Source organism: Diplotaxodon limnothrissa, linkage group LG2, assembly GCF_057381915.1.
Source record: "Diplotaxodon limnothrissa isolate DT_005_m linkage group LG2, D_limnothrissa_male_GT1.1, whole genome shotgun sequence".
Lineage (NCBI taxonomy): Eukaryota > Metazoa > Chordata > Actinopteri > Cichliformes > Cichlidae > Diplotaxodon > Diplotaxodon limnothrissa.
The window spans coordinates 34366150-34388462 of NC_140597.1; positions in this window are offsets into that span (position 1 = coordinate 34366150).

Here is a 22313-nt window from a genome sequence, read left to right on the forward strand (position 1 = left end):
TACATGATCCTAAGTGTACTTTGGAATAAGTTACACCTCCTCTAGACATCCACGATACATGGTAGCATTGTGATAAGACCAATGAGAGTTAGTGTACCACACTGCACATGGCTTGATAAGTGTGATGTAGAGGGATTTGGAAAGGATTTGGATAGATGTGAGGACTGTATGTAATCTTTTGCACCCTCCTTCAAATGAATCCTTTATTCCTGTAAGCCACATCTGAAGGGACCTCGGTGGGCACTCAATCAAAACCTCTCTCTTTCTCCTTAAGTCTCACTGGACATGGAAATTCGTCCAAGAACCCCCCCTCCCCCCAACAGCACAGTAAAATAAAGTATAGATGCAGGATGAAGTGCTATACACATAAATATGACTGCCACTGTTGCTCTTTCTGTATCTCTTTAGTTCCGTTTCACGTACACACACCACATACACACAAGCACTTCCCATTCTGCAAACAGCATGGTCATCACTTTTCTTCAGGTGTGGCCGTGATAACAAATACTATAGATTTCACCTCCCCCTTCACTCGGCTTCCCTCTGCTGTCCTTGTTCCTACAACCTATAATTCGGTAGCTTAACACTGGACGCTGACCTGATGTCAAGCTTTACTGAAAAACAGCCACAAAAGCAAATGATTGGCGACTACTGAAAAGGCTTAGACATGAGTATTGATGCTAAAATAGATAAGGTTTACTGTGCCTCGTACAGCACGTTTTGCATTTGTTTCGGTCGAATTTTTTTTTCTTGTTTTTGTTGATGATTTATCAAGTTCGCTGTAAGGCAAATGGCAATGTCAGTCATTTAGATAGCTAGCTCACTGTGATGATATCATTCTCGTACTGTGTCTGTGTTAGAGGCAAGGTCGGCAGTTTGGCATGGCTTATGAGGTGTTGACTCTCTTCATAATTTCCCAAATGACCGTTAAATAGCCTGTGCATTCTTGCCATTGCTGGTTTATAGTGTGTGTCATTAGGTGGTTAAATCCCATAATATTTTCCTAAAGGGGAACTTTACCAAGGCAGAGTTCTCAACAAAATAAAATATCCTCAGCCTTTTTGCAACAGCATGGAAGGGTTTTAAGTTGCATTTGTGAAACAACAAGGAAATGCCTTGATGGAAGGATTATTTCATTATGTTCCAGAAACCGTGAAGTGATTTCCAAAGATCACAGCCATTTAATACAGTTTATTGTGCTTGTTCTTTATATGAAGACATGTAAAGTTTATCTTTTAAGGTTAGGAAACAATACTTTTACATTTTTCATTATGTGCCTAAAGATTTTTTTAAAGAACGGTGACCCACATGTTGTGTCTTCATGTATCCACATATTTAATTGTTCTGTCGTGCATTGTTTTTAGGCATTCTCCTATACCTGTTTTTTCTGTCTTCTCTTTTAAATTAAAAGTCTGGATGATTTGAAGATGCTGCATTAGCTTTGTATTTAAACTCTGAACCTGAAAAGGTTTTTTTTCTTTTTCCAAAAACAGAAGACCTATATCTGTTGGCATCCAGTATTGAAGCTGCTGCACCAGTGCCAAGATGATACCTTATGCATATACCTGTGGCATCATATAGAATGACAATATTAGAAAATCAGTATTACAAAATTGTTACCACTAACGAATAGCGTAAATCTTTAGGACTGCCATAAAAATTAAGGATATCTCGTCTCAGAGTGATGCTGAAAAACTGGTTCATAGGCAGATCCCTCAGCTACCATGCCATTGTCTTATGGAACCAGCTCCCAGTTTTGGTTCAGGCAGACACTCTCTATTTTTAAGATTCGGATTAAAACTTTATTTATTTATTTATTTTAAACTTAGAGTTAGAGTTGGATATGGTGACTCCAAATCAGCCCTCATTTATGGTGCTATGGGTTTAAACTGCTCGGGAACTTCTCATGATGGACTGAACACTTCTCCATTCCTGTCTTTTTGCCCCCCATATATGATGCTTTCCTGCTCCAATGTAGCACTCAAAGCTATTTTTGCTACAACCACATACACAAATGTGGTTTTTAATATAAGAGCCTTTCCTTACATCCATGTACACACTTGGATGGATGGACATTTTAGGATTCAGCATCTTGCCCAAGAATAACATACGGACTGGAGTAGTTGGAGAATCAATCTGTCGACCATCCAGTTGGTAGACCAAATGCCAGCCTTGCATGTTATTAGCTTTTATCTACTCTCCTTAGTTTTTATCTTCTATTGGTTATTGTTTGTTGTTTGTGATCTCTGAGTGAGTTCTCTGTGAGCTTCACTATCTGAATCTGGCTCTGCCACAAGTCTCTTTGTACTTAAAGACAGTTCTTCTTCCCCACGTTCACCAAGTGCTTAATCATAGGTGATTATTTGATCACTGGGGCCCTCTATCTGACTTTGTAGGATCTGTATCTTATAATATAAAGTTCCTTCCAGTGACTGTTGATGTGAAGAGGCATTACTTATATGAATAAAATTGATTTGAATCGAATTTAATAAAGAAGCTCTGCCAGAAACTGGGCTCAGTGAGATTCACCCATATTGTCTTAGACAAATATTAATACAATCATTCTTTCAATATTTTCCTATTGTCTTCCAGATTTAATACCTTCATACAAGAAAAATCAAAGGTACAATTGTAAACTTATAGGATTCCTGACAACTTTCCCCCTTGGACTCATCACTGAATCGATTTACTATGTGCTTTAAAAAAAGAAAGATTTTCCACACATGCATTTCAGTCTGGAAAGAAATGATATTACATATTACACTGATAAATAACTTTGCAAACCGATGTACTAACAGTTTTTGATGAATATCTGTGGTTTAGCTGTTCATGCCTTGCTCTTGTCTTGTTACATGTTGAATGGTTTTGCTTTAATATTTTTTATAGTAATGTGATTATGTCTTTTGGCTCCCACTGAACAAGCACCTGCTGCAAACCTTTTTTTTTTTTACCAGCTTAAATGTAACACACTCAAGTTTACTTTTACAGACAGATTTACTAAGTGGGCCAAATTACCATGAAGCCGCTGTGATAAAAAATGTGTTGATGGGAAGGTGGAAAGTTCTGCAGGTGCTCTACTAACAATGTGCTAATTTATAAACAAAAACACAGCCAGTTAATTTCAGTAATGACCATTATTTTACCGAGAGAAATGCAAATTAGAGGGTAAAAAAAGAGCAGCTCTAATAATAATAATAACAGAGGGAGTAAACCACAAATAAATATAACACAACATAAATGCAATGCAAATTTTATACATCTCTCATATCAGAGAGAGGCAGTGCAGAAGAGCCAATATGCTTTTTGTTATATGGGTGAACCGTTCTTTAAACTCCTCATCAGATAAATCTGACAGGTCAGTGGGAGGCAGGATTCCTCCAGATGAGGGCTGCTTTATTGCAAAGTATTCCATTGCATAAACCTGAAATATGTGTCTAACAGTTGACCTTTAGGAAATTCAGAAGAAGAGAAACAATTATTTGTTGTTGGATTCTGAGCAATATGCATAGTAATAAAGTTTTTATTACTGTGCCACATGCATAACTGCCTATATTGCTAGTTTTTTTTTTTCTACATGCCATGTGAGATTTCGGGCATTTATTAAAGTCAGTATTATCAGTATTGATTTAGACAGAAATCAAACACATTGCAGATTGGTCTGAGGCTTACCAATTGCAGCATTTTGACAGATTTCATATTTCAGATTAGCTTGAAATAAATGGATTCTAATTAATACACTGACACACAATGCCCCTATAGCCAGATTTGTCATTTGGAGATTGGACCACCAGGACCTCCACCACTGATCGCTGCCCATTACACAAAGCATCAAGGCCACTGGTGTGAGGACCCATGTACTGCTTTCAGACTGTGGGGTGAGGTCTGGCCACTAGGTGCTCTCCCTTGAGCACTCTTCCCAAACCCAGCTCCAGGATGAGGCCCCAGTAACCTGGTTTCTGCAACAAGTAGAAATGAGCAGGGTATCTGGGATCCTCCTTAGAGGTAGGATGAACAGCTCGGTTCTTCAACAGGGGCTTAAAGAAAAGCCATCACTCCCCCACATCGAAAGGAGTCAATTGTGGTGGTTCATGTATCTGACCAGAATACCTCCTGGATGCTTCCTTGATGAGGCACGACCTACTGGGATTAGGCCCAGGACATGATGTAGAGATTATCCCAACATAAGACAGGGAGGAGGTCGCTAGGGAGACTTCTGCCCCCACAACCTGGGTATGAATGGATGAATTGAAGAATAAATGGATAGATGAATAAATTTGAGATGAATGTTCATGCCTGCAGGTGCAGATCTTACATCTGTGTCAAGGCACCACTGACCTTTGTGTGACCTCTCTTCCTTAGGTGCACCATGTATAATCACTCCTTTGATATTTTATCATATCTGTTTCAAAGATCAGCACATACCTGTGTATGTGGGAACCTGGGCAAATGTGGAGGGAATACAGATAGCTCTTGAGACAGTGTCATGGTCACCATTGACACAGATCAAAGTGGACCTTGAAAAATACACACAAATATGGCACACATGGCTCCAGTTTAACTCAGCTTTATTTATACAGCACCATTTCACAGCAACAGTTGCCTCAAGGTGCTTTATCGTGTGAAGACCCTACAATATTGGTATACATCATTCACAACATTTGAAGTGTCCCCAAAAACCCAATTATTGTTGATTTAACCAACACATGTGGATCTAAAAGCCATTTTAATATATGCGGGTCAGATTTGATCAGGGCCAGTCTTAATGTCAAAATCTGTAGCACCTATAAACCAGTACATACTTTAAAAATACTTTAAGTCATCAAATTCCGGCTTAATAAATAAGGTCGATTGAAGTTCTACTCTGTTTCATCAAAATGAAGCTTATGCGTAAGTTCAATAAGGAAGATCTGTAATCACTCATCTGCCTGCTTTCCTGGGTGTTAGGCTGCTTTTCTGTTCTTTCGATCACTACCATTTTCCCACGCTGCCAATCTCAGTACTGACATCGTTAATCTAGTCCAATCATGTTCTCGCCTGCCTTCTTTGAGCCAATCAGCCTCCACTTTGTGTAATTTAAATCCAGCTTGCAAACACCTCAGTCAGAGCTCCACTCACACCTCGGTCTTCATCTTCACCACCACCAGCATCTAGACCCATGGGAGCCTGTCATAATCCTATCATCGCTGGGTTTCCGTTCTGCCATGATTGGTCATGGGAGTCTAATCACCAAATACATTAAATTCTTTCTCTTAATAAATCATGTTCAGTTCTTCCAAGTTATCTGTCCTTAATGAAATGCTAGTATCACTCTTTGGGAAGAGTGCTCAAACTTTCGGTGCTCAAACCTTCGGTGTGAGCACTCACTGAAATCAAGAGAATTTTGGCACCGTGGTCAAAGCTTTTAGCAACTGACATGAACCCACTGCACGTTCTGACAGCGCTTTTTCTTAGACACACACCTAGCATCTATCACAGCCACATCAGGCACAAATTAAGGCATATTTCTTTTCAAAGTTAAATTCACTGATTCATTCCTCATAAAATTTTGTGATCTAAAAGGAAACTTCCTACAAAGACATTGCAACGTGAACACTGCTCCTCTTAAAAAAATACCGACAGTATCACCATTTAAGGGTTTTGCAGTAGTGCAAGTAAATCTGGCCTTTAATATTTTTCTATTTACTAGTAAAATAAATCCATGAAAACAAGTTGTTGAAATCTTCTTATGTTTTAATTTTGAAGGTTTGCTTGCCAAGGTAGTAGAGTTGTTTCTATGATAACTTTTTCATTGCATTTATTATTTTCACGGTTGCTGGTATCTATAGAGGTTTTTGTTTGTCTGGGCTGTCAGACTGATGAGGTATTATAGTAATAGTAAGCTGCTGACATCCATTCACTTCCATCCATCACTGCAGGACATCTACGCTGAAAGGTGCAGATCCCGGGCCATCAGGATCACTAGGGACTCCAGCCATCCCGCCCATAAACTTCAGGCTGCTGAGGTCAGGGAAACGCCTCTGTAGCCTGAAAACAAGAACAGAAAGGTTCAGGAGGAGTTTCTACCCACAAACAGTGAGACTCCTCAACCAAAAACGCAAACCGGATAATATGCTGGACAATCTCACACATAGTACATAATTCGCACTTTACTTTCTTCTTTCCTGAACCTTATCTTATCTTATCATATTATATACATTTGTACTTATGTAAATATGTATATTTTTATAGTTTTTCAAATCATTACAGTGCAATACTTTGCACGATTATGGATATACTTATAAGCACAAACACATGGCTGTTACACCTGTTACACTTTTTTATATATATTATACAGGATATTATACACTTTTACATTTTTATATATGATTCTTACTCCTGTTTTTTTTTTTTCTCTTAGTTTAGGTAAAAGTTTTTCTAGTATGTTTCTCACAGTCGGGGGGAGTATTTTTTAGCCAGAAAAAAACATTTCACTGTATGTTGTACTAGCTATAACTACATGTGACAAATAAATAAAGAATTGAATTGAATTGAATTCCAGCTCACCAGGAATGCCTTTTTCAATGCTGCTGAAGGAAGATCTTTAGGTGGAAAAGTTGCACCTGTGTACACAGTATGTACTGCATTTACAAATACCGTTGTATTGAAGAGTTTGGACTGTAATGTTTTGAATTATTGAACCTCATTGCGGAGTTAATGATGCACTTAGAGATGCTTTTACTGAGAAAATGTGTTGGAGAAAAGTCAATGCAAACTGTAATGAAAGAATTTTTATTTCAATTTTCAGGTCTAAGGCAGCATAATAAGAGTTGCTCTCTGCAGGGTCTTGACAAGGTCTTTCTTATATTTAATATTCAGACAATCAAAGGCAAACACAACATGTCTATAATTTCTATCTGGGAATAAAACATTCACATCTGTATGAACTGCATGCATAAATGTATGTTCTATTGCTCTTGTGGCAGTTTTGCATAATCATTTACAAAGAGAAAGATCAGTAAAGATAATGGGTAGCACATATATTTACAGTGCTTTAAAACCACTTTTTACCCCAAGATCTGTGTGAGATTCTGTGGCTGATAGAAATCTTCTTTTGCTATTTGTATCATATCACAAGTGCGCTTGTTTTTGGTTACCTTTAAAGGATAGTTGTATATATATATATATAAAATGTATACACTTTAAGCTTCAGTGCTATGAAAGAGTATTTGCCCCTTTCCAGAGAGTTCTATATTTTTTTCTTTTTTTTCATTTACATGTTACAACTCATCAAACACATTTTAATTTTAGACAACAATAACCCCAATAAATACTAAATGTTTGCTGTTTTTTATGATGAATCACAGTGAGATCCATTATCTGCAAATGTAGAAAACTTAAAACACAGGTGAACCAACCCAGGAGTACCCTCCTTACCATTACTCCAAGAGCACATCCATGTCTCATCCAGGAGGTCACCAAATAATCCAGAACAACATCTAAAGAACTGCAGGCTTTGATTGCTTCACTTAAGGTCAGCATTCATGATTCAACAATAAGAAAGAGACTGGGTCACGTTTGTCAAAAAAGCAAAACCCAAAACATCTTGATGATCCCCAAGAATTTTGGGAAAATAATCTGTGGACAGACAAGACAAGTTTAACTTTTTGGAAGGTTTGCATCGTATTACATCCGGCATAAAGCTACCACAGGATTTCATAAAGAGAACATGCATTCCGACAGTCCAATGTAGTGGTAGTGTGATGATCTGGGGCTTCTTTCTACTTCACAACTGGTTGTATTTAATAAGACCATGAATTCTGCTCTCTCTATCTGAAAATCTTGAAGGAGAATGCCCATCCATCCGATCGTGGCCCAGAGGTCAAGGGCGCTTGGATTATGCAGCAGGACAATGATCTGAAACACACCAGAAAGTCCACCTTTGAATAGTTCAAAAAACAAAGAAACAAAATGAAGGTTCTGGAATGCCCCAACCAGTTACAGGGTTTAATATGTTATTGTACCAGAATACATCTCAGCTTATAGTTTTTAACTTAAATTCTCTATGCCTTTCTGTATCTGTGTACACATAAAACAATGAAGTGGGATGTCACAGAGAAAAACTCACTGAGTCATAGTGAGATGTAGGGCTGGGTCATATTAACCGTTCACGGTATACCTGTATAATGTTAGGCAATGATAAGAAAATGAAATATCGCGATAGATTATGGGTAAAACGCGCATGCGCAGTGCCTTTGTTTTCATACGCACACGGCGGAAAAAGCATGGCGGTGACGGAGAATAAGAAGGGCAAAAGCAGCTCGTTGAATGAAACAGATGAACCAGAATTGGTTTGTAAAAATGGTGCAACTTCAGTGATGTGGAACTGGTTTAGCTTTCGTCCATCAGATACACAACAAAGCACTATTTTATACGTTATTACCGTATTTTTCGGACTTTAAGGTACTCTTAAAAGCCTTTAATTTTCTCAAAAAATCAACAGTGCACCTTATAATCCGTTGCACCTTATGAATTCTGGTCATGCTTACTGACCTCAAACCCATTTTATGTGGTACACGGCGCTCAAAAATCTGTTAAAAGATGTTTTAATGCGACTTTGGTAAGCTGCGAAGCTGCACCGCTTGATGGATTGTCGGAGCATTACGGCTATCATAGGCAGGAGCCTCGCGGAGTGATACATACTGTGCTTCAACATAATATTACCATATTGTGTATGTATAAGGACCCCAAACTGGCAACTGTTAAGAGACATGCGTATGAAGCGCATTTTAAACTCAAGGCTATCAGTCGTGCAGTGGAACAAAGGAACAGAGCAACTTCGAGAGAATTCAGCATTAACTAGTGAATGGTACAGAAGTGGAGGAAGCAAGAAGTATGAGTTGAATAAAGTTTGATTTATGTGACTGCTTTGTTTCGCTTAATAATGTGTCTTATAAGGGTTCGAAAAATACGTATTCGACTTATTTATTTGGCACACTGCAGTTTCATTTTGCAAAGCACCTCTTTTTAACTTTTGTGGATGTTATACATGGTTATGTTCAGGATATGCCATTTCCACAGAAAATGCCTTTTGGTTAAATTGTCAGCAAGGAAATTGCATTTGCACTGTTACATTTTTGTATAGCAATAATAAAAATAATAAAAAACAACAGCTGCTTGTTTAACTGAAAATGAATTGATGGGGGGGGTGCACTAATAAAGTTGTGGAGCTGTAGAGTATTTTGTCTCGCATCTATTATATCGGCAGTTATATTGTTATCGCAAATTTTCAAATATATATATCGTGACAAATATTTTTGGCCATATTGCCCTGCCCTAGTGAGATGGTCCAGTCGTCTGATAGGTGAGTCTCAGCCCTGTTTAGCCTCCCTGTACTCTAAACAGGTGCAATTTTTAATAATGGTTCCCATCCTCTACGGAGTGAATTTCAGCTTCTTCCCTCAGGATGGAGGTTCTAGTTCCAAGATGCAGGATAAAGCATTTTAAAAACAGCTTTGTCCCTGCTGCCATACTAAACTTAATAAGAACTGTTTCTGATTTGATTCATCATGTCAGTTTACCAAATATGTGTCTGTCAGGTTTAAACAGGTGTGTGTTTTGTGAAGAGATACCAAATGCTATCATTGTTCTCTAAACCAAATTTACCTACAGGTATAAATGAAGTAACATTGACCTTGATTCAAAGACTATCATGGGATCAACCATTGAGCGTCATCATTCTTTAATCCTACTCCAAAAGAACAGAAATTGCTGTCTAAGAAGATCACTTGTGAACTGAAGCAGAAAATAATACTATCACTCAGGACTGTTTATTTTTTTCACGTGGACACTCTTTCTGATGGAATGTGTTCTCAGTTCAGCAAATATGGACATTGAGATTGACCCTTTGGTTTGGAAGAATGTGGGAGCAGTGGCTTAATACCCTAACCCTAACTCTATAGGTATAATACACGATAATAGGTTGGGCAGTTGAGCACTTGCAGGTAAGTCTGTTGCCAATATCACAAGGCTTTTTCATGTTAGAGAAAGAAGAAGTCACGGTTGTATGATAGTGAATGGAATCAAGCGAGTAGACTAGGAATTTAAAGAGCAATTTCAACATAACAACACTTGGTATAATTTTGTATTTTTATGGATAAATACATAAAATACTTATACTGTATCCCACCCTCTGAGATCACACTTCTTAGCTAAGAACCCAAGTTCTGTAGCAATCTCCTATCTAAAGGAAGCTATTTGTATTGAAAATAAGCCCGGCATCTGGCGTACGAGCAAGACATGATGTTTATCAGAACAAATTCATAATTTTGACCTGCACACTTTGAATGACAAACAAACTTAATTTGCATAATGATGCATAAAGCATAAAGAAATTAAAACAAAATAAAACCAGAAAAAATAGTGAATAAGAAGAGGACTCATATAAAGACACACAATTAAACTTGTCAATCTGCTCACATTTGTTATATTAAAATTAATTAACCACGTTTAGCTTGTCATTTTGGTACACTTAATATTAATTAATTGATTTATTTATTAAGGCAGTGTTTTTGTTATTTTTTTCATTAGTTCTTCATATTAATTAAGCACTAATGAAAAAAGTCGTAATGTCTCTCTGCACTTTCAGTTGATGACGACATAACATCACATTAAACATATCTCTTACTGTACTGTCCTGCATTTTTTGCAGTTAAAGGAGAAAAAATACAAAGGAAAGCACACTAGAAAGGTTATGTTGAAAGCCAGAAAATCCACACTTCCTAAGTAATTGTTACATCAATAGTATTGATTGTTAACCTTATTACATTTCTGCAAATATTTCATGGTCTGTTAGTGCTATGAGGCATACGCATTTTACAGTACTTCTGCTTCAAACTTTGTTCATCACTTATGGTAGGCTTTGACATGCAGCTGCCTTGAGGACTGAATTGACCTCCAAATAATCTATAAATAATCTTTTCCAATAACCACGTGTTTCCCTCAAAACCCAAATAATATTCCGTTTATTCTGTTTTCTGGACTTTAAGAGACTCATCACTTGTTTAAAGAAGCGTTACTTAAAAAAAGCAAAACATTTGCCCCCAAAAAGCTGTACAGTACAGAATCACTTGTTATCAGTGTTGGTTAAATTACTTGAAAAAAGTAATTAGTTACTAATTACTGGTTACTTCTCCAAAAAGTAATCTGTTACATTACTGATTACTTATTTTAAAAAGTAATTAGTTAGTTACTTTTTAAATAATAAAATAAAATAAACAATAAAAGCAAAGGTGAATCAAATAGACCAATACGGCAAGGCCGGGATGGTCCATTTGGTAAAGTAAATCCGTTGGGCATCTTTCTTTGCCTTTAGACAATAATTCTGATGGCAAAAGAACCAAACAGGACAGGTGAAAAAAAAAAGAAAAAAGTTATTTTTAAAAACATGATACACGACCTGAATACGTAATAAAGCAGTAGACCTTTCAGCCCAATTCTATTTTTTTTTTTGCATAATCCATCAGATAAAATTGAATCAAATGGAAAGCTGCTTTTAAAAAAATGTTTTTTGTTTTTTTTTATCTTTTAATTTCATGCACATTGCATTAAGCAAAAATTAAATTATATGCAACTGTCTTTGACATTTAAAAAATAATGTTTTGTGTTTTCATTCGTTCTTTCAAGTAGATGAAAGTAAAAAACAGCAAAAAGATACCGTAAATAAAATGAAAGTTTCAGCGGCAGTTAGTCCTGTTGCTCTTAAATTAATTTTCACCTGTTTACGAGGAGTGGAGCAGGCAGAGGTTTGCCCGGTGCCGCAGTGGTCATGTCAGTGGGAGGATCCGGGGGTTTCTCTGTGAATTTCACTTTCAAGTGGTGGCTTGCTAGGTGCTTGCTCAGATTTGAAGTTAGATTTTTCGCTGTAGAAAGAACTTTTCTTCCCGCACGCAGTGGACGCTAATGTTTTTCTCACACAGTGTACAGTGGGCGCTAATGTTTTTGTCACTTTTTATGGAATCAAACTCAAAGTAATGTCAGTACTTCTACGCTTTAAATGCTGCATGGTCGTACTCTCACCCGCTGTTACCGCGCCAGATCCGCGGCCCCGAACCGTAGTAAGGAAACCTCTGGCAGTTACTTGAAGGTTCCGTAACTGACTCGCAGCCGGCAACAGCTTACTATACAGGTCAACTCCGCTAGCAAGAAGATCGAGGGAGACGTAAGAAACTGCTTTACCGAACCTTTATTTCTCCTCCAAGGTACGAACACCGCGTACAGTGGGCTGAAACAGTTTACTCACAGCGGGCATCGCCGATACAACTCTGGCTGTCGAGGGAGTTATTACATTCCTTTTATTTACTTTCTCTTCGTCTCTTCTGTAGTTAACCGTTACTCTTCCTTTTTCCTTCTTTTTTGCTCTCCGCCCCGCACACATTTCCCATCAGGCTCATCCTTAAAGGGCCACGCCTGTAACACTACCCCCACTCTGGATGATAATTAAACCCTTAACATCATTCCAGCACATGAACCCCCCCATTAACAAGGAAACATACAGCATTCTATGCGGGACAGCAGTCATGCCCCCAGTCCATAAATGGCGATCCTTAGAATGGAACAATCTTGAAGTAGACAACTGTCCATATCTTGTGCACCAAAAAAAAAACCATAGGATGTACAGAGTTCACTTTGGGGAGGGTGCAAGTCAATGTCCATATCCCGTCCTTCACATATACAGTATTCATAAAGAAAGACAAAAAAAAACAAACACAACAGCATTTACATCGATCCATGAGCGTTCAGAGGGATGCCCATATTATCCAAGATGCGGCACGACATTAAGGCACTACAGCTGAACGTTTGCCCCTATATCCAGCTTTACTTCATTAGTATAAACAGTTCAAACAATAACTTGCAGCCCGTCGACAGCCATGTTACCAGGAAACAGCAAGACAAACAAGCCCAACAGTACACGTAAGAATAGCCCCCATAACAACTCAATTTACAACAGTCATATCACTTAACATATGTAACAATTTTTTATTTTTTTTTTTTTTTTTTAACTACTGAGCAGGGCAGCGATCCGCCTACACCCCGACTCAGTTAGGACATACTAGCCTAGTGACTGACCCAGTCACCAAACATGTCCGGCGCCCGCCGCACACGCCTTGGTCTGGAACGGGGTGTGGACCTGAAGGAAGGGTGCTGTTCTGGTCCTTCAGCCCCATCCACGTAAGGCTGAACAGGGCTGGCTGGCAACCCGCTACCATCTCCTAGAGCGGGTGGCGGAGAGCCAGCTCTCAGGGAAGCACCAGTATCTGGTTGATCTGCCCCGGCTGGGGCCTCCCACAAGTCGAAGGAACTGAAATCAATGTCAGAATCGCTTTCGTCGAGCGCTGGAGGAGGCACCTCGATGGGTGCTGCCCGGTCGGAATCTTGGAAGACCCAGCTGTTGTCCAGCGGCGTTCTTGAGTGATAAGGCTTGAGTCTGTCGTGATGAACCACTTTAGCCTTTGCTCGGGGCCCCTTTTTAATGCAGTAGACTAAATCATCCAACAGGCCCACTACGAAGTAGGGGCCCTCATAGGAAGGCAGAAACTTGCGAACCTTGTGCTGCACTCTCTTGGTCCCTTTGATCAGATGCCACACTGCAGCGCCGACTGGATACTGAACTTGGCAGATATTCTTATCGTACTGTTTCTTAGCGCGCTCAACAGATTTCCCGAGAGCCTCCCGTGCCAGTTGATGGGAAAGCTCCAGCCTTTCCCTGAGTTGCACCACATACTGTGGTGCAGTGCAGTTGGGGGTGTCGTCGGCCGGCAGACCCGCGACCAGGTCAATAGGCTCGGTTCAAACAACATTCAAACAATATGTGGACTGTCCCACCAGGGGAGAGAAAACTTTAGACTTACTGTATGCTAACGTCAAGGATGCATACAGCTCCTCCTCCCTCCCCCCACTTGGTAGGTCAGATCATAACCTGATTCACCTCACCCCCCGCTATGTGCCAATTGTGAGGAGGGAACCTGTGACCACCAGGACTGTTAGGAGGTGGTCAGAGGAGGCAATAGCGGAACTACAGGGCTGTTTCGAGGTGACCGACTGGGAAACACTCTGTGAGCCTCACGCCGAGGACATCAATGGGCTTACTGAGTGTATCACAGGCTACATAACTTTCTGCACCGACTCCATTGTTCCAGCTCAGACTGTTCATTGTTACCCAAATAACAAGCCGTGGGTGACTAAGGACATCAAAGCCCTCCTCAACAACAAGAAGAGGGCTTTCAGAGGGGGCAACAAAGAGGAGGTGAGGAAGATCCAGGTGTTACTAAAGGACAAGATCAGAGAGGCTAAGGACAATTACAGGAGGAAGCTGGAGTGGAAACTCCAGCAGAACAGCATGAGAGAGGTGTGGAGGGGCATGAAGACCATCACTGGATTCAGGCCAACCAACAGCAGGGGAGCTGAGGGAGGTGAGAATAGAGCCGACGAGTTGAATCTGTTTTTCAATAGATTCGACACCACAGTGTCTGCTCCCACCCCCACAACCTCACCTGCAGTCAGCCTGGAATCCAGAGCCACACCACTGTGCCAGCCTCTCTCTTCACATGTTGCCTCCTGTGAGATTCCTGACACCCCTCCCCCACCCATCACCTTCACTCAATACCAGGTTGAGATGCAAATGAGGAGACTTCACTCAGGCAAGTCTGCTGGACCAGACGGAGTGAGTCCCCTTGTCCTCAAGACCTGTGCCCCCCAGCTGTGTGGAGTCTTTCATAAACTGTTTATGCTGAGTCTGAGTCTGCAGAGGGTCCCGGTGATGTGGAAGACATCATGCCTCGTCCCTGTACCAAAGACGCCTCGTCCCAGTGGCCCCCAGGATTACAGGCCCGTGGCACTGACCTCCCACATCATGAAGACCCTGGAAAGGCTCATCCTGGACCAGCTGCGACCCATAGTAAGACCACATCTGGATCCCCTTCAGTTCGCTTATCAGCCTCGTCTCGGAACAGAGGACGCCATCATCTACCTGCTCAATCGTGTCTACACCCATCTGGACCAGCCGGCGAGCACTGTGAGGGTCATGTTTTTTGACTTTTCCAGTGCTTTCAACACCATCAGGCCGACCCTCCTGGGTGATAAGTTAGCAGCGATGCAGGTGGATGCTTCTCTGGTGTCCTGGATTGTTGATTACCTGACAGGAAGACCACAATATGTACGTCTCCCACAGTGTGTGTCTGACAAGGTGATTAGCAACACAGGGGCACCACAGGGGACTGTCCTCTCCCCCTTCCTCTTCACCCTCTACACCACAGACTTCAGCCACTGCACAGAGACCTGCCATCTTCAGAAGTTTTCTGATGACTCTGCGGTGGTTGGATGCATCAGCAGGGATGATGAGACAGAGTACCGGGCTGTGGTCGACTCCTTTGTCACGTGGTGTGAGCAGAATCATCTGCAGCTCAACGTGGCAAAGACCAAGGAACTGATCGTGGACTTCAGGAAGACCAGGAAACACTTGACCCCTGTTTCAATCCAGGGGGTCAGTGTTGACATTGTGGAGGACTATAAATACCTTGGAGTACACATTGACAATAAACTGGACTGGGCTAAAAACACCACAGCACTTTACAGGAAGGGCCAGAGTCGTCTCTATTTTTTGAGGCGACTGAGGTCCTTCAACATCTGCCAGAAAATGCTGAGGATTTTCTATGAGTCTGTTGTGGCCAGTGCGATCCTCTATGCTGTTGCATGCTGGGGGAGCAGGCTGAGGGTCGCAGATGCCAACAGACTTAATAAACTGATCCGTAAGGCCAGCAATGTTGTGGGGATGGAGCTGGACTCCCTCAAGGTGGTGTCGGAGAGGCGGATGCTGTCCAAGATAAAGACAATGTTGGATAACACCTCCCACCCACTCCATGACATGTTGGTCAGTCACAGGAGCTCGTTCAGTGAGAGACTGAGATTACCGAAAAGCACCACTGAACGACACAGGAAATCATTCCTGCCTGTGGCCATCTCCCTGTACAATGCATCCACTTAACACACTGTTTGCTGCTACAACTACACATGTTTCTTCTCCAAATATTTATTTATAAGTGACTTATGTATGTATATATGTATATATATGTATATATTGTACTATTCTTAGTTAGCGTATTGTCTGTCTTGTCTTAATGTTGGTTTAAAATGGAGCACTGTAACAAAAAATAATTTCCCCCAGGGATCAATAAAGTATTCTGATTCTGATTCTGATTCTGATTATCTCTCGGCCCAGAAGCATCATGTTTGGGGTCAATCCTGTGGAACTGTGCTTAGTTGCCCGATAAGCCATGACAGCATAGGGGATCATTATATCCCAGTCCCAGTGGCAGCGCTCCGCGGTGGTGGCTAAGGCCTTCTGCAGGGTAGCATTAAAACGCTCTACCTGGCCATCGGACTGTGGATGAAAGGGCGTGGTGCGTGTCTTTTTGATTCCGAACAGTTCACACATTCCCTGGAACACAGCCGACTCAAAATTGGTGCCCTGGTCGCTCTGCAGAGACTGTGGGGCTCCATATCTACATACCCACTCCGCAACAACCTTTCCTGCCACCGTGGGCGCTTGTCCATCGGGGACTGGATAAGCCTCCACCCACTTGCTGAAGTAGTCTTGTACCACCAATATGAACCGGTTATGCCTTTCTGTTTCGTTCAACGGTCCCATCAGATCGACTGCAATCCTCTCCATGGGGGCGCCAACACGCACCGTGCCCATCGCTGCCTGGGGGGTTTTTAGGGGCCGCGCCCTTTCAGCACAACTGGTGCAAGTGCGGCACCACAGGGTCACATCATCTTTCATGTTGTACCAGTAGTACCTATTCTTCAAGCGTGCCAGGGTCCTTTCTGCCCCAAAGTGGCCGCCCACTGGGCCATCGTGCATCTGCTGCATTACGGAGTGACGATAGGCGTGAGGCAGAAGGATTTGGGGGAAAAACACATTACTTTTTGTACAGTGGAATTTCCTCACCAGCACTCCATCTTTTAGGTACAGTCTTTTCCACTGCGCCCAGTAGGCTTTGGTTGCGGGGCTGCATGCCGCTACATCGGCCCAGACGGGCCGACCTCCCCCTTTTTCCTTCCATTCCCAAACTGGGCCTATATCCACATCGTTCTTCTGGCTAGCCAAGAGCTGTTCTGGGGTCCAGCCACTGAACAAGCTAGTGTGATGGGACTCATCCACCCGGTGGATATTTGGGCGGGTGTCGTGGCTACTACCGGAACAACAGTCCACTGCTGCTACGGGTGCACACTCTGGTTCTGCTACCCGGCTTTTCCCATCGGTACCATCAGGCCCCACTACCCCCACTGGGGGCTGCCCTGGGGGGGTCATGCTGGTACAACAGTCCTCTAAGTTACACTGCACACCTTTATGCTCGAACCAGCCGCTGTTGATGGTGGGCTCTGGGAGTGTGCACGGGCATGAAGCGCAGCAGGGTCTCCTGGAAAGTGCATCCGCATTCTGGTGGTTTTTCCCAGGTCGGTGCAGCACCTGGAAGTTATACTCTGCCAGCTTCTCCAACCAGCGGGCCAGCTGGCCCTCGGGCTCCCTCAGCCTGGTCAGCCAGCGGAGGCTGCTATGGTCAGTCCGGACAGTGAACGGCCTACCCAGCAGGTACTGTCTGAAGTGGGAAGTGAACGCCACAACCGCCAGAAGCTCTCGCCTGGTCATACAATAGTTTTGTTCGGTAGCTGACAGCCGCCTGCTCCCATAGGCCAAGACCCGCTCTTCGCCCCCTTGCACTTGGGAGAGAATCGCTCCGATCCCACAATTGCTGGCATCAGTGTCGAGGAAGAAGTCACCCTGGTCCAGTGGGTAACCCAGGACAGGGGCTGCTGTAAGCCGTCTTTTTAATTCCTGGAATGCTCCCTGGCACTCAGCAGTCCATCACATTAGAATGGTTATCAACTCTATAATTTAACCCACTTATTGCTAGGGTTGACTATAGCCAACATTAGAAAAATTAATGTGAATACTTTGAGAACCTTTACTGGGGAAAAAAGAACACACTAATGGAGTCTATTGAAAGCCAGGGTGGAAAGCTTTAAAAATGATGACTACGTGAGTTGATAGCCTTATCAGCATCACAGATGTATGATTAAGAGACAGGAGGATCTGACTATAACTACAATTGTGTATTATGGGTAACATGCTGCTTAAATCAAGGTATTGCTATGAGATGTAAGAAAATTGCAGCTGTATTCTTTCAGCTGCAGCTCCGCTGTGTTAGGCGGTATGAGAGCAAGAGAAGAAAAACGGTAAAAAGATCATTTAAGGCCTCAGTCACACAGAACTGGTTGGCAATCCCTTGGCAACATAAGATCGCTAGGGAAAAATTTCTACTCCCTGACTGGGACGATTGTCCAAATCGATCTCAGACAGAGTGGCAAAGAGGGTGCATGCACCAAAAACCTTCTTGTGATTGCTTTGATTGCTAGCATATTCCCTGGTCACAAAACATTCACCTTCCTTCATCAATACATTTGAAAAGGTGCTACTTTTACTCTGTGGCTGAACGGTCTCTGTTTCCTCTTAGCTTTCCACTGTTCACAGTTTGGTTCAGGAAGCAGTTGGCAAATGTGTGCAACTGTAAAACTGCTAGTAACCAAAGCGATCACAGGGAGGTTTTCAGTGCAGCACCTGTACCTACTTTCTGACCAGTTTCAGCTAGCAACCTCCAGCAACCATTCACCAACCAGTCAGGGAATACACATTTGATCTATCAGCCTGTCATTGCCAGAGGGTAAGTTGAGTCTGTAGGACTGTGTGACTGGGGCCTAATGTGGTAAGTAGGTTTACTTGCATATTAAGTCAACGTGTATCCCAAGGCTTTTGCACCCTATTTTAGGATTATGTAGCTATGTTCAGGATTGTAAAACAACTTAATTGCCTGCAGCCATTAGAAGAAAAGGCATCACTAAAGTTTCTCATAAGTATCTAAGGATATATCTTATTGATGTTCCTCAGGGACAGAGAAAAATAAGTAACCAGAGTTTATTTCTTAGGCACTTTTCACAGACAAACAGTCTATTGCCATATGCACTCATCTCCATGGGATCTTTGTGTTGCTCTATTCGAGAATCAATAGTTGCAATTTTGTAGTTGTTCAGGACCAGCTGTGTATTTAAATGAAACTATCCACCACTTTGCAGACAGCTATGGCTAAAACGGTTCCAGTATTGCTGTGCTTCATTTTTTTGTTGCATTTTGTTTTTTCAGCACTCTGGACATTTGTTTCATTTTATTCATTTTTTGTTGTCTGTTTGTCCATATTAGTCAATGTAAAGTTTGTTCTGTTAAAAATGATTTTATTTTGAAAGGGCAGGAGTGTTGAGGAAGAGGGAAGGAAAAAGGAGATGCATGGGGATAAAAAGGAAAAAAGAAAGAGATGGGAAAGTGAGTGATCAGACAAGATTAGTGTCAACTGAGATGTTCATGGGGGATTGCGTGGGCAATACCTTCAACATCCACAGCCAAGGAACTGGACACAGCCAGAACATCTAGCATTCAACTCGAAGCAGATAAGGAAGATAAAAAAAGGATATCTTTAAATAAACTTTGGGTTTGTCTCACCATTCTGGAGGGTGAAGGCAGGCTCACGTTTATAACAAACTCAGTAACATTAGTGTCTGCTAGCTGATTGCTAGATGGCTGCAATTTACTGTCTTATTTACATTTTTTTTCTAATTCCAAAAATTCATTTGTTGCTTATTCTTACATTCCATATGGAATATACATAGACTAGTTTTTATGTATGAGACCAGCAAAACGTTGGTGTGCATGCAAAAATAGGTCAGTCTTCTATTTATATTTTTACATGGGGGGTAGTGTTTTATATAGAAATGGGTCATATATCCTAGTTTTTATATAGCATGCCTATCTGCTCGCCATTGCTTGGGAAATTTAGCAGATCAATTGTTCTACATTAATTTCATTTTTCTACTTTTTTTAATTTGAATTTTCCAGTGCCATACTGGGTCCACAAACTGAAGACACAGCACAATCACAACTTGAGATCTGACTCACACAGCCCCATGACATATGTCTGCTGCAGCTGTAGGCAATAAAAAGAGATTTTCAGCACAAAATTCACTCTATAAATACTCCATATATAAAGTGTCACCAAAGCATAAGAACCAGGTTTACTTTCTTGTAAATAAAATGACTTTAGGTCTGTTTCACACTTGTTAGACTTTACAGTTTGAACAATCGATTGATCAATTGAAAACACAAATGACGCACAGTAAATTAATGGGCCTCCGGAGTGCAGGGTAAACTGCGGTATCAGCCGCACACTTTATGTCACATACTTGCTGTTGGGGTTACAGTTCATCACAGTCTTTATGTGACAACAGCAGCAGACAGATTCACAGTGACTTTTTATGACACTAATATAAACTTTAAAGTGATTAAGAGTAGAATTCAAACGCAGTGACAGATTGAAGGATTTCAAAAAAGAGGTTGAAAATCCTGTTGCCATGGCGAGCAGATAACATAATAGAATAGCTCCACTTATACAATGGACCCTTTGCTTTTTTAACCCACATGTATGAGTATTGTTGCCTGTTTCAATCGATGTCTCCTGCTTCTCAAGGCTGTATCACTGCAGATTTGAGCTGCCCATAGTCTTCTTTTTCAACAGTCTCTTCAGCTGTGCAGTATTTATGTATTATTCACCCAGTGCTTTGAAAGAGTATATGTATTGTTCACCCTCCAAGGCTAATCTAGTTCTTGTTTTTCATCAAGCATCATTGGCAACATGTTTTGCAATTCACATGACCAAATTGTGTTAAGAAGGATTTACCACAGGAGTGATAAACTACTGACCGGTGATGAAAATCAGTCACCGCCGTAATCCACCTAATTCTACGCTTTGCAAGAGGTGTGTGCTGCGGTTGTGTTTTGACAGCCATGGAAGAAGACAGGCAATCTGTGAGGAAAGGAAGCAAAAGGAAAAACTAACCTCCCCATGTAACCCAATAGAGCTTTGTGAAGAATGTGTCTGCTAAAAAAAAAAAAAGAAGAAGAAGAAGAATAAATAAATAAGCTCCTCATGAGTAATAATCCAGACAGTGGGGGCTTGAATTGAAATATCAAGCATGAGGAATGGAGGAATATTTTGCGTGGGTTAGACTATGTAAAGGGAGAAGAAACACCTACGTGCCATTGTCAAAATAAGGAAATCATTAGAGATGATGAGACTGAGCGTAGGCAAGGCAGGGTGCATTTTTTTAAAGGTCTGTAAAATTTACTGTTGTTTGAAAGGTCACTGTCTGGCGCTGGCAAGCAGCTGGGACTTGTAAACGGCCCTTCTTATCAAATGTTAATGCTGGCAGACCTCGTGTCACATGCACCAGCGGAGGGAATATGTCTTTGAGGTCCTGCAGGTTCCATGGAAACAAGTCATTTCATTTACATGCGGAAATGCGACCAGCTAATTGCTTTTCGTGGAACATCAAATAGCAGGATGGGTTTTTGTGGTGGGGGTTAAATGGAAGACTCATAGGAGGGAAGGAAATATAAGACCTCCCTAGGGCCTGTTGAATCAGTATGTTTTTGTCACCACGTGTGTTGTGTAGGCAGCAGACTCAAGGCCGAGAAAGAAGGAAGAATATTTTGTGTCCCACAGGGATGTTTGTTGTTTAGAAAGAAGCATTCTTCCATTCTGGATCTTCACAGAACAAGCTCCTTGTATGTAATATAGCACATAACCACAAGTATAAGTGGTTTCAAAGAAAGTAGATGAAAAAGGAAACCTCTACATCTATTTCAAAACTTTAGAGTACAAATTTGGATTATTTCAGAGTTCCAAGTATACTTTTTTCCCCCTTCTACAAGCATGTGAATATATAGAAAATCAAATTGAGAGCATACCCGCTGTCATCAGATTAATTTTTATATCTAATATGAAAGAAGCTAACTGCCTAAATTTGTTTCATCAATAAATCCGACCCATGTGAATAGGCACGTCTCCGTTGTAAACACTATCACGTAGACTGAGGCCATTACGATGTGTGTTAGAATGCTTCTGGACCGCGAGGAAGATGGCACTTACTGTCTGTTTACCATCTCAAGGCTGATAACATGATGTGACGGAAGCAGAGAAATTGATTTAATCTTCAACTGTGCGGCAATGAATGTTAATTTTCCTAGAAGATGTAATCTTTGCCACGAATGGTTTGTTATACATATTAGTGTAAACCCTTCTGTGGGAAGGAATATGGCTGTTATCATTTCCCTTTTGTCCCAGCTGAAAGGGAGATCAAATGATTTGTGATTACAATGATAGGGTGTTATT